Below are 25,169 nucleotides of genomic sequence, written 5' to 3'. Positions count from 1 at the left end.
TGTGGTTTTCCTGGCAGAAGAATTTTGTTGTCCTGCTCCAGGCAGGACACTGTGAAACTGTGGGCCTGAGGGTCAGCCCCTGACCTGCCAGAGGATCCTTGCAGTGGCGGTGGCTCTGCCCCTCCACCAAACCCGGCACTTTGTCCTCTTTCCAGCTGGGTGGACTTGACTGGACTTGAGTCCCCTCCTGACACAAGGTGCCCCATTTTTGCAGGAGACACAGATATGCCTGTGTACAATGAGTTCAGATTTAATGCATCCTCTCACCTCTAGTTTAACTCTCTATTTTTACATCTTTGATGCTATGGGTACTGCCTATGGCTGGAGGGCCAAACTGTCCTGTCCAGCCAGTACACTAAGACCCATCGGGCAGGAAAATAACAGACACGTGCCTTTCAGTGCTTCCCCACACATTCTCATTAGTGATACTTGCTTGGCAAAGGGTCAAAAAAATAAATACATCTGTCTTTTGTGTCTTGCAGAGCCTGGGGTCGGCAGACAAGAAGGACTTTTACCAGCCAAAGTAAGTGCCAGTAGCAGTGGTGAGTAATTGCATGGAAATTCCCGGCTGGTCCATATTACCCAGCAGCTCCATGGCTTGCTAAGATTAGACATTTCAGTGTACAAGAATAGCTGCTGCAATTACACAAGTGAGGATAACAGTGGAAGGGCTGTCAGTCATGCTGGCTTCAGGGCATATGCAAATCCTTCCATCAGGTCAGAAGGAGCCATGACAGCTTGACTGAGCCCGGGGGACAGAGCCGGGAGAGGGGGGTGCACTGGTGACCTTTCCCACCTCAGGCTCCCTCTGTTCCTGGTTTGCACAGCTGAGCTGCCTTGGAGAATTGAAGGGTTCCGCTGTGGGTCACAGCAAGCAGATCTCGCAGTGCATCTCCCACAGCTGCTGGTGCCCTTTGTCTTCACCCACTGTGCTTGGTGCAGCTCTGGGAGCTGCAGGGGGAGAGGAAGGCAAGGGGGCTTTAGAGCTATGGACATGAGAAAGTTACTGCAAACCACTCCACCAACACAAGCAGTTGGCTGCTTGGTATATGGATTAGGTAACAGAACCTTACCACAGCATGGCACCTTCTAGGTAAGAGGGCTGTGCTTGCTGGATGGACAGGTTTGTTCCCATCATCATTTGGATAATGGCAAACTCTGTTAAAAGCCCTGCTGAGAGGTTGGGCTCTGCCCTGGCACTGCATTGTGTGTTGTGCTGCTGAGCACGTCGCCTGTGGGACCTTGTGTTGCTCCTGCTTTGCTTGGGGAAGTGAAGGTCTTCAGGTTATCACCTTTCTTCTGAAAAAAAAAGACCAAACCAAAAAACATAGGTGGAATTGAAGTTGTGGGACAGTGCTCTGATGGGCAGGATTGTCAGGGGAGCATGGCTTTGGACAATTCAGAAGGAATTGGGTTGAGGATTTCTCCTCCAGCTCACTGTCCTGCTCTTGCTCACTCTGCTGCTTTCCCGAGCATCCCAGCAGTGCAAGCAGCATGGCAGCATCCTCGGTCTGAGTCAGGCTTGGCCTCAGAGGGAACAGGTCCAGGGGTGACAGGCTGTTTCAGGGATTGTTGTACAGATCTGCCTGCTCACTGTCCGTCCTGGGAGAGCAAGTGTGGGGTGTGTGTATGCTCTTCAGTTGTCTGCTGATTCCTCTTTATGCCACCAAGAGTTTTTAAAACTCGGTGCTGGTTTCTAGGTCCGTACTGAAAGTCTGATTTGAGGGAGCTTCTCTGCCTGTCCACCCCAAGGCAGTGCAGCTCATCAGCTTTCCAAGACCTCAGACAGATAAAGACATCTGGAAATACAGAATATCTGTTTAATCCTGCATGGTTTTCTGGGAGATCAGAGGAATATCACAGGAGATCATGGAGTCATTGTGGATGCCACAACAACATGAACACACCTTTGGCAAAGAGCTCATGGTTGTGTTTGTGTGACCTCTCCCAACAGCTGTCCAAGATTTTGGTGCTCCTGAGTGTAGTGCTGTGTTTGTGAGGAGTCTGACAAGCAGGTTTAGAACAGATTGAAGCATCTCCCATGTCTCAGTTCCAGCTGAAGCTTTGGGGAGTCTTGAAGTAGGAGATTTGGAGGAAATCTTTAAAGAGCTCTTACTGTTCAGTTTTTCTATAATTTCCTGTGGTTTTGGGGGTTGGTAGCAACAATTTGTGGTGCTGCATTTATAACTAAGCTCCTCTGAGAAATGAGGAATGTTTCTCTACCTTGAATGGGAGAACATGGGCTTCCCATCTTGCTGAAGGTGTGGAGCTGCTGGGTCAGAGTAGGGTTACTGGTGCTCTTGTAGATACAGGATGTTTTATGGGAGTTTGTTTCTCTGTTCTACGAGGCCACGGGACCTCCATGGTTTGGCCCAGCAGCTGTGATGTGCCTGGTCATAACACTGTGACTTTGGTTAATGCCCAGCCCATTTACACTCCTCAGAGGCTGTTTTGGAGTTGTGATGGGTAAGTTTGTGGCCATGATGTGGCCTGGTACCACTGCCCCGTCCCATCTAGCTTTTTGATCCACCAGCTGATACCACACTGTGCCTGTTGGAACCCATCTGCAAGGCTGGACCAGGTGCTCTCTATGGAGCCCTTCAGTTTCTGGCAGGGCTGGAGCTCGTCCTCCTCAGCAGAGAAGAGTTGCTAGAAAATGCCAGAAGTTGGGTGACCCTGCTGAGGACTTGAGACAGCTCAGCTCCTCTGCAGCAGCTCCACAGCCCAAACTGACAGTTCCCCGAGCCCTGGGCAAGGTGGTGGCGAGCAGCCAGAGCATGAGAAGAGCCGAGCCCAGCTGTGGTGGTTCCTGGACACATCTGTGCAATGAGGGTGGTGAGCTGAGAGAAGTCCAGCAGTGTGTAGCTGGTCCTGCAGCTCCCATGTGCCAGAGCAAACTTGATTGTGCTTCTCCTTTTCCTTTTCCAGCTTCTGAGGCATTGGCTCACCTGCCACCAAAGCCCTGTGGGAGCAGGGTCAGAGCCATCCTGCTCATGTGTCAGGCTTTGGGGCTCTCCCACAGCAGGCGTTGGTCCTGAAAGCAGAAAAAGGAGACACACGTGCTAGAAATCTCAGCAGTGAGTTTTGTCACTGCTTGTCCTGGGAGTGACTCCTGCTCCATTCCTGCCATGTTCAGCTCTCTCTAATCAGATGCCCTCTTCCTCAATGGACATCAGATATTCCATCTGCTGAATTTCCTTGTGTCTCCTGGAGTGACTCTTTTCTTTCCTTTGTTGCCTCTTCCCCTGAGAAATGGAAATGTGTCCTCACCTCACTGTTCCCGTCAGTCTGTCTCAGCCAGCAGGCGGGTGTTTCCTGAGCTCCTGGAACATCCCAGTGCTGATAAAGGGCATGGAGACGTGTCCACCCTCACCCATCAGCCTCTGATGGCCCTTCCCCTCCTCCCAGTCCATCAGTGAGGTACAGATCTCCCACTGGGTTGCCCCAAGATGCAGTGGAGGCACACAGAGGAGTGTTGTGCAGGTGGACCTCAGCTATAGGAAGTCAGAGGTGCCCAGAAGCTGCTGCCTGCTCTGGGGAGCACCCTTCTGCTTGCAAGGGCTTCAGTGATAGTGCTTATGGATATTCCTGTAAGAGCTGGCCCATGTCAGGAGCTGGGTCCCCTGGTTTTTATTCTGGGAGGTAATGTTCCCTCTTCCATGGTAAATGGAGGGATGCAGCCTGACTCAAGAATACTGAAGCATTAATCTTAAGAAAAGTTACATCAGCTGAGAACTGAAAGGGGTAGAGACCAGCCAAGGAAGGACCAGCAGTGGCACATAAAGAGCTCCTGTAGCTGAAATACCTGAGAGAGGAACCTGGCATGTTGGGAATGGCCACAAGTGCAGCTGTTAGTCAACATGTGCACAGGTATCCTTACCTGCACTGACTTCTCCAGCCATCCCACATGAACAGGTACAGGTGCCTTCCTGTGTTTCCAAAACAGTGTGTTCAGATGTCAGAATGATTTATCCTGACCTAACAACTCTCATCTGATGCAGTTTGGACCCATGCCTGCCCCAGTGTAGCCCTGGCTGCAACTCTGCTCTGGCTGGGATCTGACGAGAGTTTGTAGGGATCAGGGAAGAAAGATGGGGTTGTATCAGTCCAGCCTCTGAGCTGTTCACTCCTTTGCCACCCCACTTTTGGAAGGTGCTGATACAGCCGTAATGCTGTCAGAATATCCAGGCTTCCAGAGGTCCTTCCAAATTTCTAACACAGGGCCCTGACTTCTCTGTCAAGGCAGCAAGAAGCCCCTGGCTGAGGTCTCAGGGGCAAGGACACCATGCTCAGAGACAGGAATAGGCTTTCCTGGGACAGGAGGTAATAACTCTCCTGGCAGGGCTGGGTGGAAGTCTCTTGACAGGAACTGAAGTTGTCCGGTGTGTTTGCTAATTGCCCCTGGCACATATTTGCTCCTCAGTGTCAGGAACTCATTTTCTTTAAAGCAGAAAGAAATGTTGGTAGTAATGACACTCATAAACCCCCTAGCAAATGCAGACTGAAATACCTTGGCTTAATAAAGTGTCACTGATTTGCAGTGGGAGCTGCCCTCATTCCCCCCACGCTGTTCAGCTCTCAGGGAGCCGTCGCTCGGGAGCAGGGAATATCTGCCAGGCACTCTGAGGTGTCAGGAGAGACACAGCTGTAGTGACAAAATGCTCTCCATTGGTCTGCTCCTCCTGCCCCCTGGGATGGTGGCCGTGCAGAAGAGACCAGCTGTCTCAGAGCATGCCCTGCAGCAGCAGGATCCCACAGGATCCCACAGCCCTTTTGGGCAGGTACCTCGTGGCTCTGGCTCCAGCTCGGATTAAAGGCTGCCCCCACCCTCTGTCCTCCAGCCTCAGATGTGCAAACACGCGAGAGACCTTTGAAACCACCTCCCAGAAAGCAGCAGCTCCTGTTTGTTTTGCCTCAAAGTCATTACATGAAGCTGTCTCCGCAGCTAATTCTTTGTCACCTGGCCCTTACAGCAGAACATTTCATCTCCCAGACTCCAATCTTGCCATGCCAGCACTTAGATGAAAGTGTTTCCTTGCTGAATCATTATCTCATAAAATGTTGGTGGTTTTAAGGCTCTAGAAATCAGTATTTACATTTTGGAAGCATTAAGGACCATCATAATAAGTGTGATGTGTTCCTAAGCCAGGTTCTCATTTCAGCGCCTCCTTGCCTCAGACATTATTGCTGCAGTAATGATGATAATCACACACGTATAGGCAGTGTTTGACTTTTTTTGTGGTGGCTGAGAGTTGTTCAGCTGGGAGCTCAGGTTTCAAGTGCTGAGCAGAGGGAGGAGGACACACATGGGAAGTGGGGAGAAAGAGATGGTGCCAGTGACACCAGGAGCTGTGGGGTAGGAGAAGCAATGCCAAGACCACCTCTCTGTAAAGGATACTCATTGGGATACTCAGTGATGCAAGAAAGTGTCCCAAAACCACGTGCACAGCTTTGCAGAATGCTCCCAGCTTTGGTTGCAGGAAAGGGTGAAGCACCATCACCAACATCTCTGTGGTGATGGGATGGCAGAGCTGTGGAGGGTGAAAGAGAAATGCTGGGATCTGTGGGATGGGTGCTCTTTGGGCGGGTGCAGGTTGGAAGCTGAAGGGGAGTGTAGCCCTCCAGAAGGGATCATGAACACGGTGTCCTCACTTCCAACCCCAAATCCTGGCCAAGGCAGATCTCTAGAGAGTCGAGGAGGGATCTCCTTTACACACAACATATTTAAAGAAGATTTTGGTGCTGGTGTGGGGTATCTTGGCAGTGGGGCTGAGCCATTGAAACACTATAACAAAATTTATAAAATATTCCCCCTGGAGTTTGGCCAGTGGATTCAGTCTGAGCTTCAGGCAGGTGTAGGGGCTTTAATACTTCGGAGTGCAGAAAAAGGAAGGGAACCTTGGAAAGGCACTTTGAAGAAATGTAGTAATTTAACAAATGCCAGTCTGGGAAGAGAGTGCAGAGCTGACCCTGAGCAGCCTGGGAGCAGGGAGTTAGGAGAAGCAGGAATGGGCACTGGGAAGCAGCAGGGAGCTGGGGAGTAGCAGAAGTGGGAATGAACTGAGGGGTATCTTACGGCACGGCAGAGGGTTGCTCTGGACATTTGCAGTGGGTGCAGGAGTTCAGCTGATCTCCTGCCAGTTCAGAACAGGCAGGTCTGGGCTGTTCCTCTGGGCTGTGGAGGGAGCTGGGACAGGGCCCCGAGGAGGAGCGGTGCCGGCAGGGATCTGACAGGAGCTCAGGCGTGGAGGAGCCATCACCCTGCTGCTTTGCACGGTGGCCTCTGGGCTCCCTGCCCAGGCTAACATCGCTGTTTGCTCGGGAAGCTGGAAGCTGGTACCATTTTGTACCCGGGGATGAGGGCAGGGCCCCCTGCGAAAGGCCTGGCTGTCCTGTCCCACTGCAGCTGGGAGGGCAGCACTTCGTCATGTGCCTGGGAGGCCCTGCTGAGGACTGTGGCTCTGGTGAAGTCTGGATGCACACTGCTCTTACTAATTTTCTTTTTTGTTGCTCCGTGGGAGAGAGTGCCCGGCCTGGGCTCCTGTGCCCACCGGGCCTGGAGGATCATGGTGGAATGCTCTGCACACAGAATGGGTCCAGAGGAGGCCACAAACATGCTTCCAGGGCTGGGCCCTCTGCTCTGAGCCAGGCTGGGAGAGCTGAGGGTGCTCAGCCTGGGGAAGAAAAGGCTTCAGTGGCACCTCATTTCAGTCTTCCAGTACTTAAAGGAGCTTATTAAAGAGAGGGAGAGTGTCTTGTTTACATGGACAGAGAGTGATAGGACAAAGGAGAATGGTTTTAAAGTGAAAGAGAAGAGATTTAAATTTGCTATTGGGGAGAGATTCTTCCCTGTGAGGATGGTGAGGCCCTGGCACAGTTTGCCCACAGCAGCTGCCCCTGGATCCCTAGCTGTGTCCAAGGCCAGGCTGGATGGGGCTTGGAGCAACCTGGGACAGTGGGAGGTGTCCCTGCCCATGGCAGGGAGTTAGAATGAGATGGGCTTTAAGGTCCCTTCCAACCCAAACTATTCTGAATCCATGTTTTTTCAGGACACAGATACCCTGGATAGCATCAGGACCCTTGATAACCAGAATTAAATATGTTGGCCCAAGAAAGGTTTGGACAAGGATTTGGTTTTAGTGGTCCCTGGAGCCCAGGGGACAGGAGGAGGAGTTACTGGGGCTGGCTGAACTCATTTCATCCTGCACTGAATGCACAGGCCATGGGAGCACTGGATCACCCCCAGGCCCTGTGCCTGCTCTCCCCTGGCAATGGCCCTCCTGCACCTAGTATAAAATAAAGTTTAGGGTTTCATTGTTTCTCTGCAGCTTTTAATGTGCTAACTGAGGTTGCAGTGTAGGCTCTTACTGTGGCAGTTGTCATAGAAACTTGCAGGGCTTTTTTCCCTGATTCCCCAGCCCCTTTCTTTACACCAAAGCAGGGTGAATTTTGTCCCCCTGTAATTTCAATTCCATTCCAATCAAAAACCTTCCTGGGCCTGATTCCCTGTCTCTGGCACTGCCACACAAGAACTCAAAGTCTTTCTGTCGTGCTTTCTGTTGTCCCATCTGAAGGGCGTGTGTTCCCCTGGACTGTGCACTTTCCTGAGGGGATTCTGTCCCTATGAAATGCCAGCAGGGATGGGGACTCAGCCCTTGTCCCCCTGCAGAGCCTCTGGGCAGCACAAGACTCCTTGCTCACCATGGGGTCCCTCTCCTTGCTGCTTTTTCCAGAAGGAGGGAGCAGAGTGGGCATGGCCCCTCCTGGGCACTGGGGCTCCCTGGGCCACTGGTGGGGACATGAGGATGGCATCTGCCTGCCCTGCTGCTCTGAGCCGGGGGCTGCCTTCCCCTCTGGTGCTGGGAGGACAATGCTGTCAGCTCAGCACTCAGGCTGGCACAGGAGCCACTAAGCACCAGCTGCAGCCCTGCCACGACTGCAGCGCCTGGCATTAATCACAGAAAGGGAATGGAAGTGTAGGAAGATGGGCATTTTTAACAAATAACCAAGCCTGCTTTCTCCCCTAAGCAGGAGAGCAAAATGTTTGCTGCAGTGAGTCAACACAGAGATGCTTTAGCCATGGGAGGTGCCGCTGCCACCCACAGCAGCCATCGGTCCCAAAGACAGCCGGGTGCAAAAGGGACAAGTGGGGAGAGGAGTTTCCTGAGCTGCTGCCAGCAATCCCTGCTGGGCTTTCTCCAAGACAGAGGAATCCTTTCCCTCATGCTGTGCTTCTGGCTCAAGACTTGATGGGGACTCCTCAGAGGGAGCTGAACTTGTAGCTCAGAATTTCTGCTTTGAGGACCTCAGTGCCCCCCCAGCTCCCCATGGCTCCAAGGCCAGGACTATCTCATAGGATCCCAGAATGGTTTGGGTTGGAAGGAACATGAAAACTCATCCGGTCCTACCTCCTGCCATGGCAGGGACACCTTCCACTAGCCCAGGTCGCTCCAAGCCCCATCCAACCTGGGGATCCAGGGGCAGCCACAGCTTCTCTGGGCACCCTGTGCCAGGGCCTGCCCACCCTCACAGGGAACAATTCCTTCATAGCGTTTACTCCAAACCTGCTCTCTGCCAGTTTAAAGTCCCCTCTGTCAGTTTAAAGCCCTCCTGAGCCTTCATCCTGTGCATGGCAGGAGTCAGCCCTGGAGCTCCAGTTGTCTGCTGGGATTCATTTGGCTGGGATTTAGGTCTATTAGATCACTCCTTTGGCCTCCCATGTGCTGCAGGGATATGAATTACCCACAAGCTCCTGTAGAGGTTTTGGTTGCCTTCTGAGAGTTATCTGATTCTCTGAGCATCCCTGAGATGTATCTAATCCTGACCCAAAACTCACTAGAATTTGCTGGGCTCCACTTCCCAGTCCCTGCCTCCTGGCACGTCTCACTGATAAAAGCAGTTGGCACCACTCTGGTTTTTGGTGGATGGCAGATTTTTATCAATAAACTCAATATAGCTCAAATCTTTTACAGCATGGTATTTTCTCCAGCCACCAGATCAATTTTGTGACTCATCCCTCCAGGCTCTGCTGTTTTAGTGTCCCCTTTAAACATGGACACCTTAATTGCAGGAGTGGTAGTGGCAGTCCCAGCAGTGCAGTATGTGCAGCTCTCCTGCTCTCCCCAAAGAACTGCATCAGCTTTTTTCATCACAGCATCACATTAGAGCCTTGTGCTGGGCTGCTCACCCGTGGTGACCCCTCACCCTTTCTGGAAGCTCTCTCTTTTCTGGGATCCAGTCCCTGTTCAAAAATATGGCCTGAAATCCCTCTCCGAAGCTGTGTTATCCCGGGCTGGGCTGCATTTGAATGGGCTCAGCATTACCAGGCATTTCCCTCTCTCCTCATCAATATTTACCATTCCATCAATCTTCCTGTCATCTGCTAATTTTCTGAGGTGAGGATTTTGTATTTCCATCGTGATCATCAATGGAAATATCGACTGGTGTGTTCCCGGTGGAGCCTCGCTAACGATTCCCCATTGACACCTCCTGTGTGAGACCTGTCAGCCGGCTCTAAATCTATTTAAAGTGCTTGATTTGGGCTGCACAGCCCCATCTTCTGAAATGAGAGCATCAAGAAGCACTGAGAGCTCTGCCTGCGCAGCTGGGAGGGGCACAAGACCTTTCCTGCAAGCGAGTGTTCATTACAGAGTGACATCAGGCTCATTTGACAAGATCTCTTCCACCAAGACACACCGACTGACTTTAATTAGAACTTACATCCTTTAATTATTTCTTAATTTAATTCCAGATGAGCCCTGCCTTCTGGGTCCTATATCAGGCTGACTGGTTGGTAACTAGGTCACCCTTATTGCCGGGTGGGAATGTTGGGGGAAGGAGCCATTTCCTATCTGGATGTGGTAACCTGAACTTGGCTCAAAACAAGCAGCAGAGCCCAAAAACCTCTCCCCAGTTTTTGGGTATGTGTTGGCTGTGCTGGCTGCTTGGTGCTATTTGGCCACATTTGATACACATGGATGCTAATGATTGAGGAGAGCTTCATCTCTCCTAGGAATTAGTTTACTCACATTTTTTTTTCCAAACACAGAATAAATATGGACTATGTTTTCCTTTTCTGCATCATGTGAGCAGTCCGACAGACTCTGCTTTAAAGTAGCCCCAGTGATCCTTAAAACCAGACCGATTGCTAGCCTTTGTTTGGCCTCCAATAGCAGATTTTCCATTTTGTCCAGCCACACATTTTTCCTTTGTTTAGTTTCCCTAACAATTTTCCTATATATTGTAATATTTCATTTGTATTGACCACTCTATTCTGCTCTCCATGGCAGGAGGTTGGAGCTAGATGGAACCCAAACCTTCCCCATGATTCCATGATTTTACTGCTGGCTCTGAGAGTCTCCCAGTGTGCTAACACATTAAATTTCTTACCCATTGGGAACGTGCCTTAAGGCTGAGCTCCTGCAACTGGCTTAGGTATGATGTGCTGTGCCTCGCCCCAGTCCTTGGTGAGAAGGTAAATATGTGTTTATTCAAGCACCAACTGCTAAAAGATCTGTAATTCCAAAGAAAAACATATAATGTGTACTGTAAGTGTGCAGTGCCCTCCTCTTCACTCCCTGCCAGCCTCCCACACAGGCACTGTGATCACGTTCAGCAGCGTAGCAGCTCCAGGAGTGTTGAGTGCCTTCAGTTTCTGCTCATGAGGGAAAATTTCCCTTTCCTCATTCTCCTTTCTCCACCTTGCTGCCTCGCATCATCTCAAGAGCTTTGTCTCTCAGCACAGCACGAGCAGGGCTCTGATACAGTTTCTTGGAACAGCCACACATTAATCTGGGTTTTTATTCAAATACCATTGTGGTATTTTTCTCTCCGTGCTCCCACCTGCAGGGCCACATTGACAGCTGGGCCGTGGCACTGGAGAATCACACAAGGGTTTGGGTTGGAAGGGACCTTAAGGATCCTCTAGTTCTACCCCTCTGCCATGGGCAGGGACACCCTTCCACTGTCCCAGGTATCTCCAAACCCCTTTCTTGGAACACTTCCAGGGATCCAGGGGCAGTCACAGGTTGTGTGAGCAATTAGCCGAATCCTGGAGCTCTTCCTCTGGGAGGGATAATCAGGCGGGACTGGGATGTGCCGGGCAGCCTGCAGGGGGCCATGGAAATAGTGCTAATCTGCTCAGGGAAAAGTGTGACTAAGGATGTTAAAGGAGGAAACGTGCTGTCTTTCCTGCCTCCTGACAGAGCCGTGTGCATGGAGGGTAATCCAAGGATTTCAGCTTTCCTGCAGGTTTCTGGCATTGGCAGAATGCATTTAGGGTGGTGTGGTGGCTGTGCAGTGGGAAGGCAAAAAGGTGAGGGTGCATATTTGTCTCTTCAGGCTTAGGACATCATGTGAAAGAGCATCATGACCAGCATTCCATCTAATTTATGGGGAAATGAATTCTTACCTCCCCATGGACTGCACAGGGAGCCTGGGCAGACAGTGCCGAGCTCTGCCATCAGTGCTGCCTCTGGGGGCTTCAACACATCCTGAATGTAGGACGAGCTGATAATAATCGCTGAAGAATCATGGAATCCCAGAATGGTTTGGGTTGGAAGGGACCTTAAAGCTCATCTTGTTCCACCCCCTGCCACGGGCAGGGAAACCTCCCACTATCCCAGGGTGCTCCAAGGCCTGTTCAACCTTGGACACTGCCAGGGATCCAGGGGCAGCCACAGCTCCTCTGGGCACCCTGTGCCAGGGCCTGGAACAATGAATAATGGTATTTACACCTAAATTAAAGACTTGACTGAATCAAGCTGTGGACAGCCCTGGCAGGCTGACTTCAGGCAGACTTTGGAGCATTTTCCTGATGGATTATGGGAGATCAGCTCAAGCCCCAGCCACAGGAAAACACCACCTTGCCCCACAGTAAATGGAAATGTGTGTGTTGCTTTGAGGAAATGGGCTGGAGAGGCAGAAGAAAGGAGCTCTGGAAAATTCCCATTTTTAGATTTAAAATAGAAAAACCTTCCCAGCGAATGCTTCAAGAACACCTCTGGAGCTGACAGTTCTCAAGCAGGGTCTGTTGGAGGTTTTCCTTTGCAGTTTGAGCTAGGAAGCAAAAAGCACCCAGGGAGAGAAAGCTCACCTGCGCTCATTGTCCCCTCGGATGCCAGAAGTGCTTTGTTGTCCAGAAGTGCTTATTATTCATGCAGTGTCTCACTAGGCAGCTCGGACACAGCTCCAGCGTGGGGTTGGTCCTGGCGTGGGCTCTCCCATGGAGCTGTGCCATGGCTTTTCCCTCCTCGTGGGACATCCCACCAGAGCCAGCAGCAGTGCTTGGTGCCTGCCTTTGGCACCACTGCCAGGGGTGATTGGGTCATCTTTTCCTCATGGTGTTTCTCTTTTGCCCCTCTGCATCCTAGGCCACCATCTGGCAGATGTGGGGCTTAGTTTTGCTGTCCTGAGGGTGCTCCCAGCAGCAATGTTCCCAAAGGAGGCACAGCATGAGAGCTGCAGTCTCCAGATGTGTCCAGGCAGTCCCTCTGCCTGCACAGTGTCTTCACTGCCTGCCTTGGCCCCCAGTTGTGTCAGACCCCTGTTGTGCAGTTTGTCCACTTGGCTTTGCCATTTCCATCCCAACATGGTTCTGAGTACTCTGCTTCTGGGCTTTTATCATGTTTCTCTGTTCTCTCACCTCTCCTCAGCTGGAGTGTGTTGCTGAAAATTGTGGTGTGAACCAGAAACTAGACTCAGACTCCCAGCCAGTTTCCAGCCATCTCAGACTGGTCTCTCACTATCTTGGCTTTGCTGCTGTGAATCAATGGTTCATGAGCCATGAAGCTGATCTCAGAGGGCTGGGAGAAGGAGCATGGCTGTTTCTGCAGACATTGGCTCTGCTTCATCAAGAGTGCCCTGTGGAGTCAATCCCACCTTTCTTTGGGGTTTTGATGGCTGGCTGGAGCCCCCAGTGCTGTCTCCAGGAGGGACCACGTGCATCCCAGCAGTGGTGGATCCCACCTTCTCCCAGCAGAGCGGAGTGTGGCCCTGGGCAATCCCCAGCCCCGCGGGGACACGGGAGGGGGTGTCAGCCCCAGCAAATGAGAAACTGTCAATATTTGGGCACAAAGGCCACGCTGAAATCCCTATCCCAGTCCAGACATCAGAGGTGTCAATTTTGATTTCCCAAACACAGAGAGAGCCCTTTCAGCCCCAGCTTGCTCAGACACTGCAGCTTTAATGTCCAAGCACCCAGTGTGTTTCCACTCCCCTCAAATGCATCAATCAGGTCTCGGTGAGGCTCTGAAAGAGCCAGTTTGTTAAACAAACACACTTAGTGTAAAAAGTTTATTCCAGTTAATTGGGACTTCATTGCAATGGAAACAAATTACCCAGCTGTCATCTGCCAAGGCAAACAGCAGCAGGGGAGCAGGGGTCCTGGCCAGGCGGGAGACAAACAGTCATCTCAGGCAACCTTATTTATGGCCTTTTTATGTATTTCTGTATTTATTTGGACATTCCTGAGCTGGAGAGCTGGGCTATTGCCGAGCTGCATGCCCCAGCACTTGCACAGTGCAGGTTATCTGCTCTGGCGCTCCTGGGCAGAGAGCTGGCCCTGGCCCGGGTGGGCGCTGCCATGGGGACCCCCGGGCTGGGGTCTGTGTCCCTGGGTAGATCCCTCCAGGCATGTCCAGGGCTCTTGGTTCACAGCCAGAGAGGAGGTGCTGGATGGGAATGTCAGGGCCAGCTGCTGATTCCTGGAGGCTGGGGATGTGAGGGATGTGGGGGGTCCCTGCAGGCAGCAGCGGGGCAGGGAAGCACCCAGGAGGGGCTGGTGACCACTGGGAGCTTTGCTCCTGTGCTTCCCCAGTTCCTTGCCCAGCGCTAAACTTCTACACCCTCGCAGGGGTGCTCTGTGTCAGCATCGACCCCACGGGCGAATCCCCAGCCCCACTCCGGTCCTGTTCTCCCCTCCCAGCCCAGGGAAGTGCTTTGTGCAGGAGAGTTGGGAGCACTGCCTGATGAGGCTCCCACTCATTCCCAGCTCATTTGATTTAACAAACACCCTGTCAACACCCTTTTTCCCCTCCTGGAGTTTTTATGGCAAAGCAGGGAGCGAGGAGCGGGGATGAGAGAGGTAGGCAGCCGGGAGGCAGGCAGGAGCACCCCGGGAGGCAGGCAGGATGGGGCTGGGTCCCGCAGCCGGCGCGGAAGTGACAGATAAAGTGACAGATAAAGTGACAGATAAAGCCGTGGGATTAGCAGCGTGTATCGTGTCAGGAGAGCAGCGTCCCCTTTCCTGCAGCACTCGTTACCCGAGCTGAGCCGTGCTGGGGGAGGCAAGGGCAACACATGGAATCACCTCCTCCTCCCCGGCTCCTGTCCCTGCTCCCGGGTGGCCTGTCCTTGCCTCATGTCCCTCCAGTTCTGCCCGTCGGATCCGGGGCCGCCGTGCCGCGGCTGGGGTGGGGACGGACAGGGATGGGTGCAGCCCCCATGGCACATCTCTGCTTGGCTCTGGACCTGTCATGGTGTGTAGATGGCAGCCTGGGGGGTGGGGACGGCACGAGCAGGGTGGGGGGCTCTCCCAATCCCCCTGGGATGCATTCTTCCTGCTGGCCTTGGGGATGTGGAGGACAGGAGCTCTCTGCCCGTGTGCTGGGACCTTCCGGCGAGCTGCAAATTCTCTTGTGAGCCTGGTGAACAAACCCAGGGCTCCTCCACCCTTCTGACTTACACATCCGGGACAGATTCTTCTGGTCCTGTGAAGTCCTGAAATTCACATTTGAATTTCACATTGCAATTGAGCTGCCATCCAGACCCCTTTATCCTCTTTCTGAGAGTGTTTCTGTTACTTTACAGTTGTGAGATCGTGGTGACCCGTACTCTGAGGTTTCTGTCTGTGATAGCACATGTTCAGGGGTGGAAGGCCTGGATTGGGATATGCATCCTTGGAGGGGTCTGGGGTGGGGGGAAATATCAGACCTGAGCACTGACAGATACAGAGAGGAGTCCTAAGATCAGACTGATCTTACCAGAGGGATGTGGGAAAGATGGTGACCAGAACTGGAAAGGACACAAGATTTGGCTCCATTTCTGGAGCTTGGAAGGGAGTGGAGGAGGGATTGGGCAGTTTGACTGAAGCACACCTTGGTTCCTTGGAGTCAGCTGGCCCATCTTGAGAGACAATCTGAAACCACAAAGGTAAACAGGGAAACAATGCCACGCTTCCCTGTATGGAAGCTGGTGTTGTCAGAGGCAGAAGCAGCAATGCCCCCTCAGTCCCACATTCCTGTGCCTCCACTCTCTGCAGGATCCTTGGTGGGCAGAGCCAGGGCGCAGGATGCCAGGCACCTCCCTCCTCCACCTGGCAACCTTCTATTATTAGGGATTTTAGCTTTCTGTTTCTAGATTGATTTGTTGGTGGTGGTTATTTTTAGCTCCTCCAGTGCCTTGCAGATTCCTCGAGGGATTCTTACTTTGCCTCTCCCTCCCACAGGTTTGTTTGTAATGGAGCTGCTTTAATTTGAACCACAAGCGCCAGCGGGGGCTGTGCTGCCTGCTCTTGGAGTAGATCTCCCTCTGTGGTTTAACTCAGCTTGATGTGTCCATGGGGTACTTTCCTGTGCTGGGAAGGAGCATCACTCCTCCCTGCAGCCACTGGTGTGGGTACTGTGCAGTCCCCACCCAAAATCACTGCTAGAGCACCCTGGGTGGCTCCTTGTCCCCATCTCTCAGCGCTGCCCTCCCTGAGAGTTCTCTCTTTTCACAACCCATGGGGAGAAATTCAGATCAGCATCACTGTACATGGGAACAAACCTCAGGCTCCTCCTGCAGCTCCACAGCCAGGCTGGATGGAAATTTTTCAGCATATTTTAAAGCCCAGCACAAAGTAATTCCAAACAAGTTGCGGGTATATTTTGCACTCTGGCAGAGCTATTGTTATCGCCTCACTTTGCCCGCTGGCTGTCCCAGACAAGGGCTCACTTTGAGTGTAGCCTTCTGCTGAGCAGGGGAGCAATGTTTTCATTCCTAATTTAGAGCATCCATCCCACGGGGCTCCAGCCCCATCTCCCACTGAGCCCAGCTCAGCCAGGAGCCCGGAGCTCACCTGTCACCACCAGCTCCAGGCCTGCATTAATGTTCCTTCGAAAATGTGACTCTCTTGGACTCAGCTGCTTCTGCTCACCTTGGGTTGACGCTTGGTGGGGCACGTGTGAAGGTACAGTTGGTGCTCTGTTTTTCCCAGGATTTTTGTTATTTTGTAGAGTGGAGTGAGTTGTGCTTGTTTTTAAATGCCTAAATATAGGTTGATAATTTGGTTTGCTGTTTTTCCTGGGGAGAGGCAGCCTTGGGAGGTCTTACTTAGGTAGGGCTTTGGTGGTGGCATCTCCATCACATCCAGGAAAGTGTTCTTCTGGGGCACTGATCTCCACAGGCTGCTCTTACCTGGGAGATGAGCACATGCTGAAGTGTTTCATTGGACTTGCTTCTGTTAAAGCAGTCCCTGCAGTGGCCAAGGAGATGAAGCCTGAAAAACACTCAAGTTTTCAAGCAAACCATTCAAGCAAACCTGAAAGCCACTTGCAAGGCCACAAACATCATGGTGTGGCAGCTCCTCTTCTTCTCTGTGGATTAACCAGCTCCAAGGAGGTGTGAAGAGAGAGGACACCAGGGCCACTTGTCCCTGGTGCTAAAGGAATGTGGTAAAAGAAAAGACAGGGATCTGTGTCTGCATGGTGCTCTTAGTGGCTTGCAAAGTCCTGGTTCAGCTATCACCTAACTGCTTTCCATCAGGATAGGGTGGTGGCTGGCTGAAATCGTATCCAGAATTAGCAGAGGGCCTTTGGATACTTCTGTGATGAGCCTAAAGCCAGACTCTGCTTTAATGGAGTAACCTCGTGCTGGAGGTGAAAGTTCTGGAATGTGGACCCAGAATCCACAGTGAACTTTCTTCATTCTTGGCTGTTTTCCTTGGGGTTGAATGGCTGCTTTTCTAGGGCTGAAGTTGCCATTGAGGTTTTCCTGATCTTTAATTTTATAATGTTCATTAGCACAGTTCCTGTCAAAGAACAGCACGTTCCTTCCCTGTGCTAGCTGGTTAATAACCCTTTGCTGCTTTGGCTCTTTTGGAAAAAGGCACAGGAGCTTTGGGAACGACTCCTGGTGTAATAGCCAGACGTCAGCATTGTCAGTCAGATCTGAAGAGTGGCATTAATTCAAAGGGAAATGACTGCAGAAGGCCCAGGGTACCTGTTGGAGCATTGAGCCAACCTGTCTCAAACCACAGCAGTGCCTGTGTGTTCCTCCAGCTGCTGAGAGGTGCTCTGAACCCAGATGTCTACTTTTCCTTTCAGGAATGGCCTGTAACAGCAGCTTCCTGTTCCTCTCTTCTCTCCCTGAGGTTCTGCTTTGAAGATGTCCATTCCCGAGGCTGGTTGGTGCCATGAAAAGGCTCTGTCAGGGTCGGGCAGTGCAGGAGAAGACTGGCAGTGCAAGAGGCACATGCTGTGCTTTGGCTGGGCTCGTCTGGGAGGTAGTCCTGGTTTCTGAGCATCTGCTCTGCTGCTGAAGTCCCCACCATCTTCCTCAGCTGGGTTTTATCAGCTCTGAAGTACAGAATAAGGGCTCCAAACTGAGGTTTGAAGTGAGCAGGGACAGCCATTGCAAGGCCACATTGCAGACCTCCTGCCTTGGGAGAGGTGGAGCAGGTGCTGGCATTCACCCCCGACACTCAGCCCACGGCCTGTGGGTATTTCCTGGGGTTTGGGAGCCTCAGAACAGGGAGCTGGCTCTGTCCACTGCATGGTTTCAGTCAGTCTGGATTTAGTTTCAGGAGAAATCAGGATTACTGTGTGAGTTTGGCAGTCAAGGAAAAGGAAGCAAGAGGCACCAGCATGATGTCCTAAATCTTGCTAGGTCTTCAGCTTACGTGCCCTGGCCTTGACCATTTCTGGGTGCCCTTTCCACTGCCTGTGAAGGCACAGCTGGCCCAGAAACATTCTAGCCACTCTTCTCCAGAGCAGAGGGCCCAGCTCTACAAAACCAACATGTCTGCAGAACCTCCAGAAACTCAGCTCTGGGCTGCAGTGTCGTGTGGACCTGCTGCCTCATCAGACCAGAGTGCTGCTGAGGAGTTGAAAGGCCCAGCTCTGTGACAGCCTGGATGGAGTGGCAGTGAGGTGAGAAGAGTGCTGTGTCCTGGGGACCTGCCTCGTGTGGTGTTCCCACCCCATGGGCAGTGTTTGGCGAGCACCAATGTGTGGTTTTGGCAACAATGTGCAAGATATTCTGCTCTGGAGTGGGATGATGCCACAGCTGGAGAGCATCCATGGAATAGCATCCAGGCTGCTATTGCCAGTGTGAATGCTCCACCTCTTCTTTGTTCTTCAGGGCTACGGGTCTTCCCCAAGGACAAGCTTTCCTTTGGTTTATCTTTGCTTTCCAAGTGTCAGAACCCTTTGTGAGGCCCTCAGGCTGACAGCAGCCAGCAGAGCACACCATGCTGGGGTTGATTGTGTGAGCTGGTGCAAGATCTGACTATGTGGGTTTGTCCCCGCAGTTCTGTGTGGTGGTGCGTTGGTGGGCAGGTGTTGTACCGTGTCACACAGGGCCCTGCACAGCCACAGGGCAGTCTCGTGCTCTGGCCTGTGAAGCCCAAGCCCACGATACAAAGCAGGTAGTGAGAAGGCCACCTGCCTGGCTCATGTCTCCAGTGCTGGCTTCACCCAGGTTGTGGTCTTTGCTGCAGGATTCCTTGGTTGGAAATGAAAGTATGTCCTGCATCACTCTACACTCAGTCCAGGATGATGCACAGCCTCTCATATCTCTGTCCCCCTACCACTGCCCCTGCACCCCAGGGCATTTCAGGTGTGGCAGTTCTGCTGATGGGCAGTGCCTCATCTGGAGGGTGTCACATCACATGCTGCTGGCTCTCCTGCTGGGAGGTGACTCTTGCATGCAGGGTGTCTCATGTCGGAATAAAGTGCCTTTCAGCAGCCTGGCTGGCATGGCTGTCCTTCATGGGCTCAGAGGAAATTGGCCTGGGGGTGATTTAATGCTGCTGGTGCAGTGTGAACAGTGAGCCTTCTGAGGAATTCAGCTCCCCATGGGTGTTCAAACAGAGAAGACCAAACCTTGCAGCCCTTGGGAATAGGAGGATAATAACAGTTTATGGGGAAACTGAGGCACAGAGGTTTTAGCTCACAGGTGAGGCCGTGCTCCAGCCAGGTTCCCAGCCCTGGAAATGGCTTTGGACTGTCCCTCTTGGCCTCTGCTGCAGTGCATTCCTCTTCCCAGTCATCAACACCTAGTTTTTGGGTTGCCCTTCTCTGGGTGCCTGGTGCCTCTCACTCTCCCTTGCTGTGGGGCTGGAGTCCCTCGTGCCCCAGGCGCCAAGGAGCTCTCTCTCCTTTGGCTGCAGAAATGGGCTCAGCATCCCAGAAATTCAGGCTTTCGTGCGGGAGCCAATAGTCACACAACCTCCATCCAGAAACCATCATTATCGGCTGCTTGCTTTTTCTTGGTTTCTTTGAACTACAGCTCCCAGGATGCCTGAAGATATGCAGACATCCCGAAGACAGTGGTTTCCCATAAACTTTTGGGGTTTCATGCTTTGCTAGCAGGAATGTTTTTATTGCGTCGCAAAGCCCTTCAAGTCCCTCGAACCTCCATGGCAGCCGCGGGGGCCGGAGCCGGCTGCGCGGGAGGCTCGCCAAGGGCTTTTCTCTCTTGCATTTTTCCCCTTCTTGCAAGAGGGACCTTTGTAACTCCTTTTCAAGGGCAGTTTTGGCCTGGGAGGAAGTTTGAAGAAGCCATGGTTTGCCTGTAGGGATGTGTTTCCCATTCTCCTGGTCCCCATTATTTCAAGGGCTGCTAAGCAGCGTCCTGCATCCCTGTGAGTATTGAAGTGCCTTTGGCAAGGTGGGGAGGGATTTTTACTGAACTGGGAAGAACTGGGACACAGAAAAGAGAAAAAGATGCAGATTCCTGTGCAATAAGCCCAGGAGACTGGGGTTTAATTCTGACATGCTCACAAATCCTGAGGGAAAACGAGAGAGGGACGTTTTGGTTTAGCATGGACAGATGTGGTTGGAACGGCGGCCTGGAGGGTCTCCACCCCCAGCCCCCGGCCAGATCCCCCCAGGGCCAGGGCACAAGTTCCACAGGTGCCTCCACAGCTCTTCATCTTCCTGCAGCCCATCCTGGGACCAGGAGGTGCTGGCAGCGGAGTGGGCTCTGTGGTGTGGGTGCAGCGACAGCTGCTAATAATCACTTACTCTCTGCAGGAGAAGAACCACAGAGGGCAGAATAGGGCTGTGGTAACACAGTGGCATTTTATGGTCGTGTTCTTCTGACCATTAAAGTACTTTAGTGAGTTTTTCCTGTTTGGTGCTGGTGAGCACCAGTGATACATCTCATAATCAGGCTTGTGGTATTATGCCATTCTTCTTTTTCCCTGTGGTTGCCCAGGATCCTCCATATGTTGGGATTTAATAGGTCTTAACTTCTTACATAGGTTTTTACCAGTATGAGGAACTTTGTGAGTGAAACAGAGAGGTATTGGGTGCCCTTGGGGGTCACCAAGACCTCCAACTTCCCAGATGGTGCAGAGGCAGCAGAACCGTGGGTCAGGCTGTGTGTGCCGTGGGACTGGGGAGTGGTTGGGGTGGGAAGGCATCTCTGGAGATCATCTTGTCCAACCCCTGCTAAAGCACCTACAGCAGGTTACACAGGATCGTGCCCAGAGGTGTTTTTTATCATATTCAGGGAAGGAGACTCCCCAGCCCCTCTGGGCAGCCCATTCCAGTGCTCCATCACCCAAAGGGACGTGTCCTGGCCCTGCTTGGTACTGTTCCTGAGCACTGAGGCCAGTGGTATGCTGAGGGATTCATTTATCAGCAGCTGTCTGGTGCCTCTGGGGTCTGGGCCTGTTCTCTGTCACCCTTCTCCCATGTTTCACCCTCCCTCCAGGCCCGTGCAGGCACACTTGGGCACACGAGTGCATTGTGTTCCCGGCACAGCCAGCTCCTGTCACCTGCCAGTCCCGCGGCGGGCGCTGGTGCGGGCGGTGCGGTCTGGAGGAGATGGGTGCCAGCCAGGAGCCGATCCATGGAGGCTGCGGCCGGCTCGCCCTAACCACATCCCTGCTCCCGCTCCTGGAAGGGCCCGGCCGCCCGGCAGCCCAGAATAACAAGCTTTTCCATTCCTGTGCAGCGTGGGACGTGGGGCCATGGAAAACAAGAGGCGGCTCCAGCGCCAGGGCTGCGTGCAGACTAAACAATGGCACATCCCCCGGGGCTCCGTCCCCGCATGGGGAGGGCAGGCTGCAGGCATGGGCTGGGGCGGCTGGGCACGGCACAGCTGGGCATGGCTCAGCAAGGCACGGCACAGCTTGGCAAGGCACAGCACGGCTCGGCTCAGCTCAGCACAGCACGGCACGGCTCGGCTCGGCTCAGCACAGCACGGCACGGCTCGGCTCAGCTCAGCACAGCACGGCACGGCTCGGCTCAGCTCAGCATGGCACGGCTCGGCTCGGCTCGGCTCGGCTCAGCTCAGCATGGCACGGCTCGGCTCGGCTCGGCTCGGCTCAGCTCAGCATGGCACGGCTCGGCTCGGCTCGGCTCAGCTCAGCACAGCACGGCACGGCACAGCTCAGCACGGCAAGGCACAGCACGGCAAGGCACGGCACGGCTCGGCACGGCACAGCAAGGCACGGTATGGCAAGGCACGGCAAGCCACGGCACAGCTTGGCAAGGCACGGCTCGGCACGGCACGGCACGGCACGGCACGGCACGGCGGGGCTGCCAGCATGGTGTGGTGCTGCCTCTCCATGTGTGGGCTCAGCTGGCGGGAGTGGAGGGAGATGAAGGTCCCAGGAGGACTGAGTCCCTCAGAAACCTTCTCACCCACCCTTGTTGAGGGAACGTAAACAAAAACATTGGTTGGATTTCGTCCTTTTCTTTATTTTCCCTGCTATCTTTTTAATTAGGATAAAAGCTGTAATTTGTAGTAGGGGAATTCTGAGAACCTGGCTCCTGGCAAGACAGGAGCAAGTCTGCACGTTCCTCTGACTTGGCACATGGACAATCCATCATGCTCACACAGCCTGCTTGGAAGAGCCCAAGTGCTCTGTCCTGCTGCTCAGGAAGGAGTGATAGATATCTTCATTAAAGTAATCACAGAGGGAAATGATACAATTCTTAAAAACAAGCAAAGGGATGGGAATCTTGCCCAAGGAAAGGAATTTTTGACCATGTTATTTTGTAGGTTTTATTTGTTGTCTGTATATGGATGGATTATTGGGTTTAAAGTAGACTGTTAATTTTGAGAGTGAAGCACACTGGAATAGGCCAGTCATGAAATGGTCCTTGTCAATGATCTGGTTCGTAGTTGGGAGTCAGAAAAAGATCTTTGTTACATACAATCATAGGATCATGGAATGGTTTGCTTTGAAAAGGACCTTAAAGACCATCCAGTTCCACCCCCTGCCATGGGCAGGGACACCTTCCACTAGACCAGCTTGCTCCAAGCCCCATTCAACCTGGCCTGGAATACTTGCAGGGATCCAGGGGCAACCACAGCTGCTCTGGGCACCCTGTGCCAGGGCCTCCCCACCCTCACAGTTCCTTCTCAATATCACATCTATCCCTGCCCTCTGGCAGTGGGAAGCCATTTCCCCTTGTCCTGTCACTCCAGTTCCTTGTCCCCAGTCCCTCTCCAGCTCTCCTGGAGCCCCTTTAGGCCCTGGAAGAGGGTCTGAGCTCTCCCTGGAGCCTTCTTTTCTTGGGGCTGAAGACCCCTAGCAGAAGGTTCAGAGCAGAGGGGCTCCAGCCCTTGGAGTATCTCTGTGACCTCCTCTGGATTCACTACAGCAGCTCCATGTCATTCCTGGGCTGGGACTCCAGGGCTGGGGCAGCTCTGCAGGTGGGGTCTCACCTGAGGGGGCAGAATCCTCCCCTTCCCTGCTGCCCACACTGGGCTTGGCCCAGCCCAGGGGGGTTCTGGGTGCACACGGCCGGGGCAGGTCCAGCTCTCAGCCAGCAGCACCCCCAAACCCTTCTCTTATTTTCAGCTGTTTCACAGCACAAAATGGCAACAACAGGATCCTAATGTGACAATGGCACAGGGGTGCAGATCCCAGCCTAAATATTGTTTAGAATCTGGAGAGAGAGGAAACTTCCTGATCGTCTTACATTGTCTCCAGGATCCCACCTCTTGCAAGGTCCTGTAGCCCCTTTTCATTCCACATTTGTACTCCTGGGCTTTCAGCAGCACATCCTGCTGCCTCCTTGCTGTGCCCACCCTTGGGATGGTTCCTGTGGGGGTGGGTTTCCAGCTGGAAGGTTTCTGCTCAGGGGGGAGATGATACTGATGCAGGTCCAGTCCCCCCCCGTGGGACAGTCATGCTGGGGTGCAGGATGACTCACTAGGCTGTGGCATATGTGCCCAGCATCTCTGTCACAGCACAGATGTTGGTCAGAGAGGGGACAGTTGTTATTGTCAAAATGCAAATGAGTAAAATTATTGTTTTGAGAGAGAATTTTTAGGGGAAGGACATGCAAATTTACCTTCCATTCTGATTGTGCATTCGTATTAAAATGCAATGTTTGAAAGCCAAAACAAAGGAACATTTTAATTTGGGACTCATCAGATGGTTCCTTCTGCTTGGATTAGCATCATATACTTTGCATCAAATGCTCCAAGTTTGATAAACTCTGGTTTTCAAAGAAAACAAAAAGATGTTCTAAAAATGCCAGCCATTTCCAGGTATTCTGGCTGCTGTCAGCTGTCCTTAAGTGACTGGTCTGGTGCTGAACACTGAACGGGCCAGTGTGAATAGGCTTTGTGGGGTTCAAATAGGATGTGTGGTTGGGTTCCCTCCTGGACGCTGCTTCAATACGGCTTCTAAATAGCTTAGAAAAGTTTGGATGTTAAGGAAAATTTCTTCACTGGAAGAAACAGAAGGATGCTCAGGTATTGGAAGGGTGCTCAGACATTGGAAGAGGCTGCCCTTCCAATGGAAGGGCAGGGGTGGAATCACCATCCCCGGAAGGATTTAGAAGTTGTGTGGATGTGTCACCTGGGACATGGCTCAGTGGTTGCCTTGGCAGTGCTGGGGGAATGGTCAGATTGGATGATCTGAGAGGACAATTCCCACGTTAATGACTCCATCAAAAGCTGGGCCAGAGTTCTGCTCTGAGGCACAGGACCCCACAGGTCTGGTGGGACCCCGAGCTCCCCTGGAGGGTGCGGACAGCCCTCACCATCAGGGGAAGGAGAGGGTGCGGGGTCAGGAGCTGCTCACAGGTGACTGACGGAGGCTGTGCTGAAGGGATAGGTTGTGTTTCTCTCCTTGGCTTTCCATATAAACACCCTCCAAATAAAACTTGCCTGTCCACAGCGCTCGGAAGCAGCTGTGCTGCTTATTTAAACACACTGTGAGGTATCTCCGTCCGGCTCCCCCTGCTTCCCTTCTCCTTCTTCCTTGGAATACCGACCTGCCTCATGTTGCAGACCAGAAATAGAGACTGGCCACTGACTTGCTAATTGTAATGCAGCCTGATAATGCCAGCTATAATTAGATCAAGGTATCCAAGTCCTTTTGCTGGCAGACATTTCTGTGACCCTGTTATCATACTTTAAATAGAGAATCCTGTCTGCTCTGCCTGGCTTCTGGCTGAAGAGCCAGGACCTGCAGAGCCCAGCTTGGTCCTTTCTAGGGAATCCAGCCCAGCATCAGTCCTGATGCCTGCATCTGCTCGGCTTGTGAAGAGTCAGGCTTGGCACAGCAGTGCTCACTGACAGGCTTTAAACACTGATTATAGCCCCCAATATCTGGCAAATGTCAGTGACCACTGAGACTTTTGTTGTTATAAAAATCCCTTCCCCAACTCCCCAGTGATCACAGCTGTGTTGGGCCAATGAAAGGGGCTGCCCTGGGCTGTGGTTTTCAGGGGGTTGCACTTTGACCCATCTTTTCTTTACTGTTTTAGGGTAATCAGAACAATGGCTCATGTTGAGGTGAGCTGTGGCAGGGGGAGGAATGGTTCAGGGTCTGAGGATCAACTTGTCTAGGGCTGCAGCCTTGTATCCTAGGGCTGTCAGACACTTCTCCTTTTGATGAGCCCTCTACATTCTTTCCTTACCCTCTCATGCAAGTCCTGTCACTCTTTCCCCATCTGCAGCGTCCCCGGGGTCCCTCTCCCTGGCCTTTGGGAAGC

The 25,169-nt window shown here is 52.6% G+C and overlaps 1 protein-coding gene across 2 annotated transcripts in view; it reads left to right on the top strand.

The window, feature by feature from the left end:
- Positions 1-482: 482 nt before the first annotated feature.
- The window catches only part of LOC119706811 (ankyrin repeat and fibronectin type-III domain-containing protein 1-like), a 73,390-nt gene continuing 48,703 nt past the window's right edge, over positions 483-25,169 (top strand). Inside the window, exon 1 of one of the 2 annotated variants that reach the window (XM_038150911.1) lies at positions 483-523. The gene's annotated coding sequence lies outside the window, so the exon portion shown is untranslated. The remainder of the gene's footprint in view (positions 524-25,169) is intronic. The other variant, XM_038150910.1, reaches the window with a different exon arrangement.

Source organism: Motacilla alba, chromosome 14 (genome assembly GCF_015832195.1).
Source record: "Motacilla alba alba isolate MOTALB_02 chromosome 14, Motacilla_alba_V1.0_pri, whole genome shotgun sequence".
NCBI lineage: Eukaryota > Metazoa > Chordata > Aves > Passeriformes > Motacillidae > Motacilla > Motacilla alba.
The sequence above is the reverse complement of the archived record's forward strand: the minus strand, read 5'-3'. Positions and strand labels throughout refer to the sequence as shown.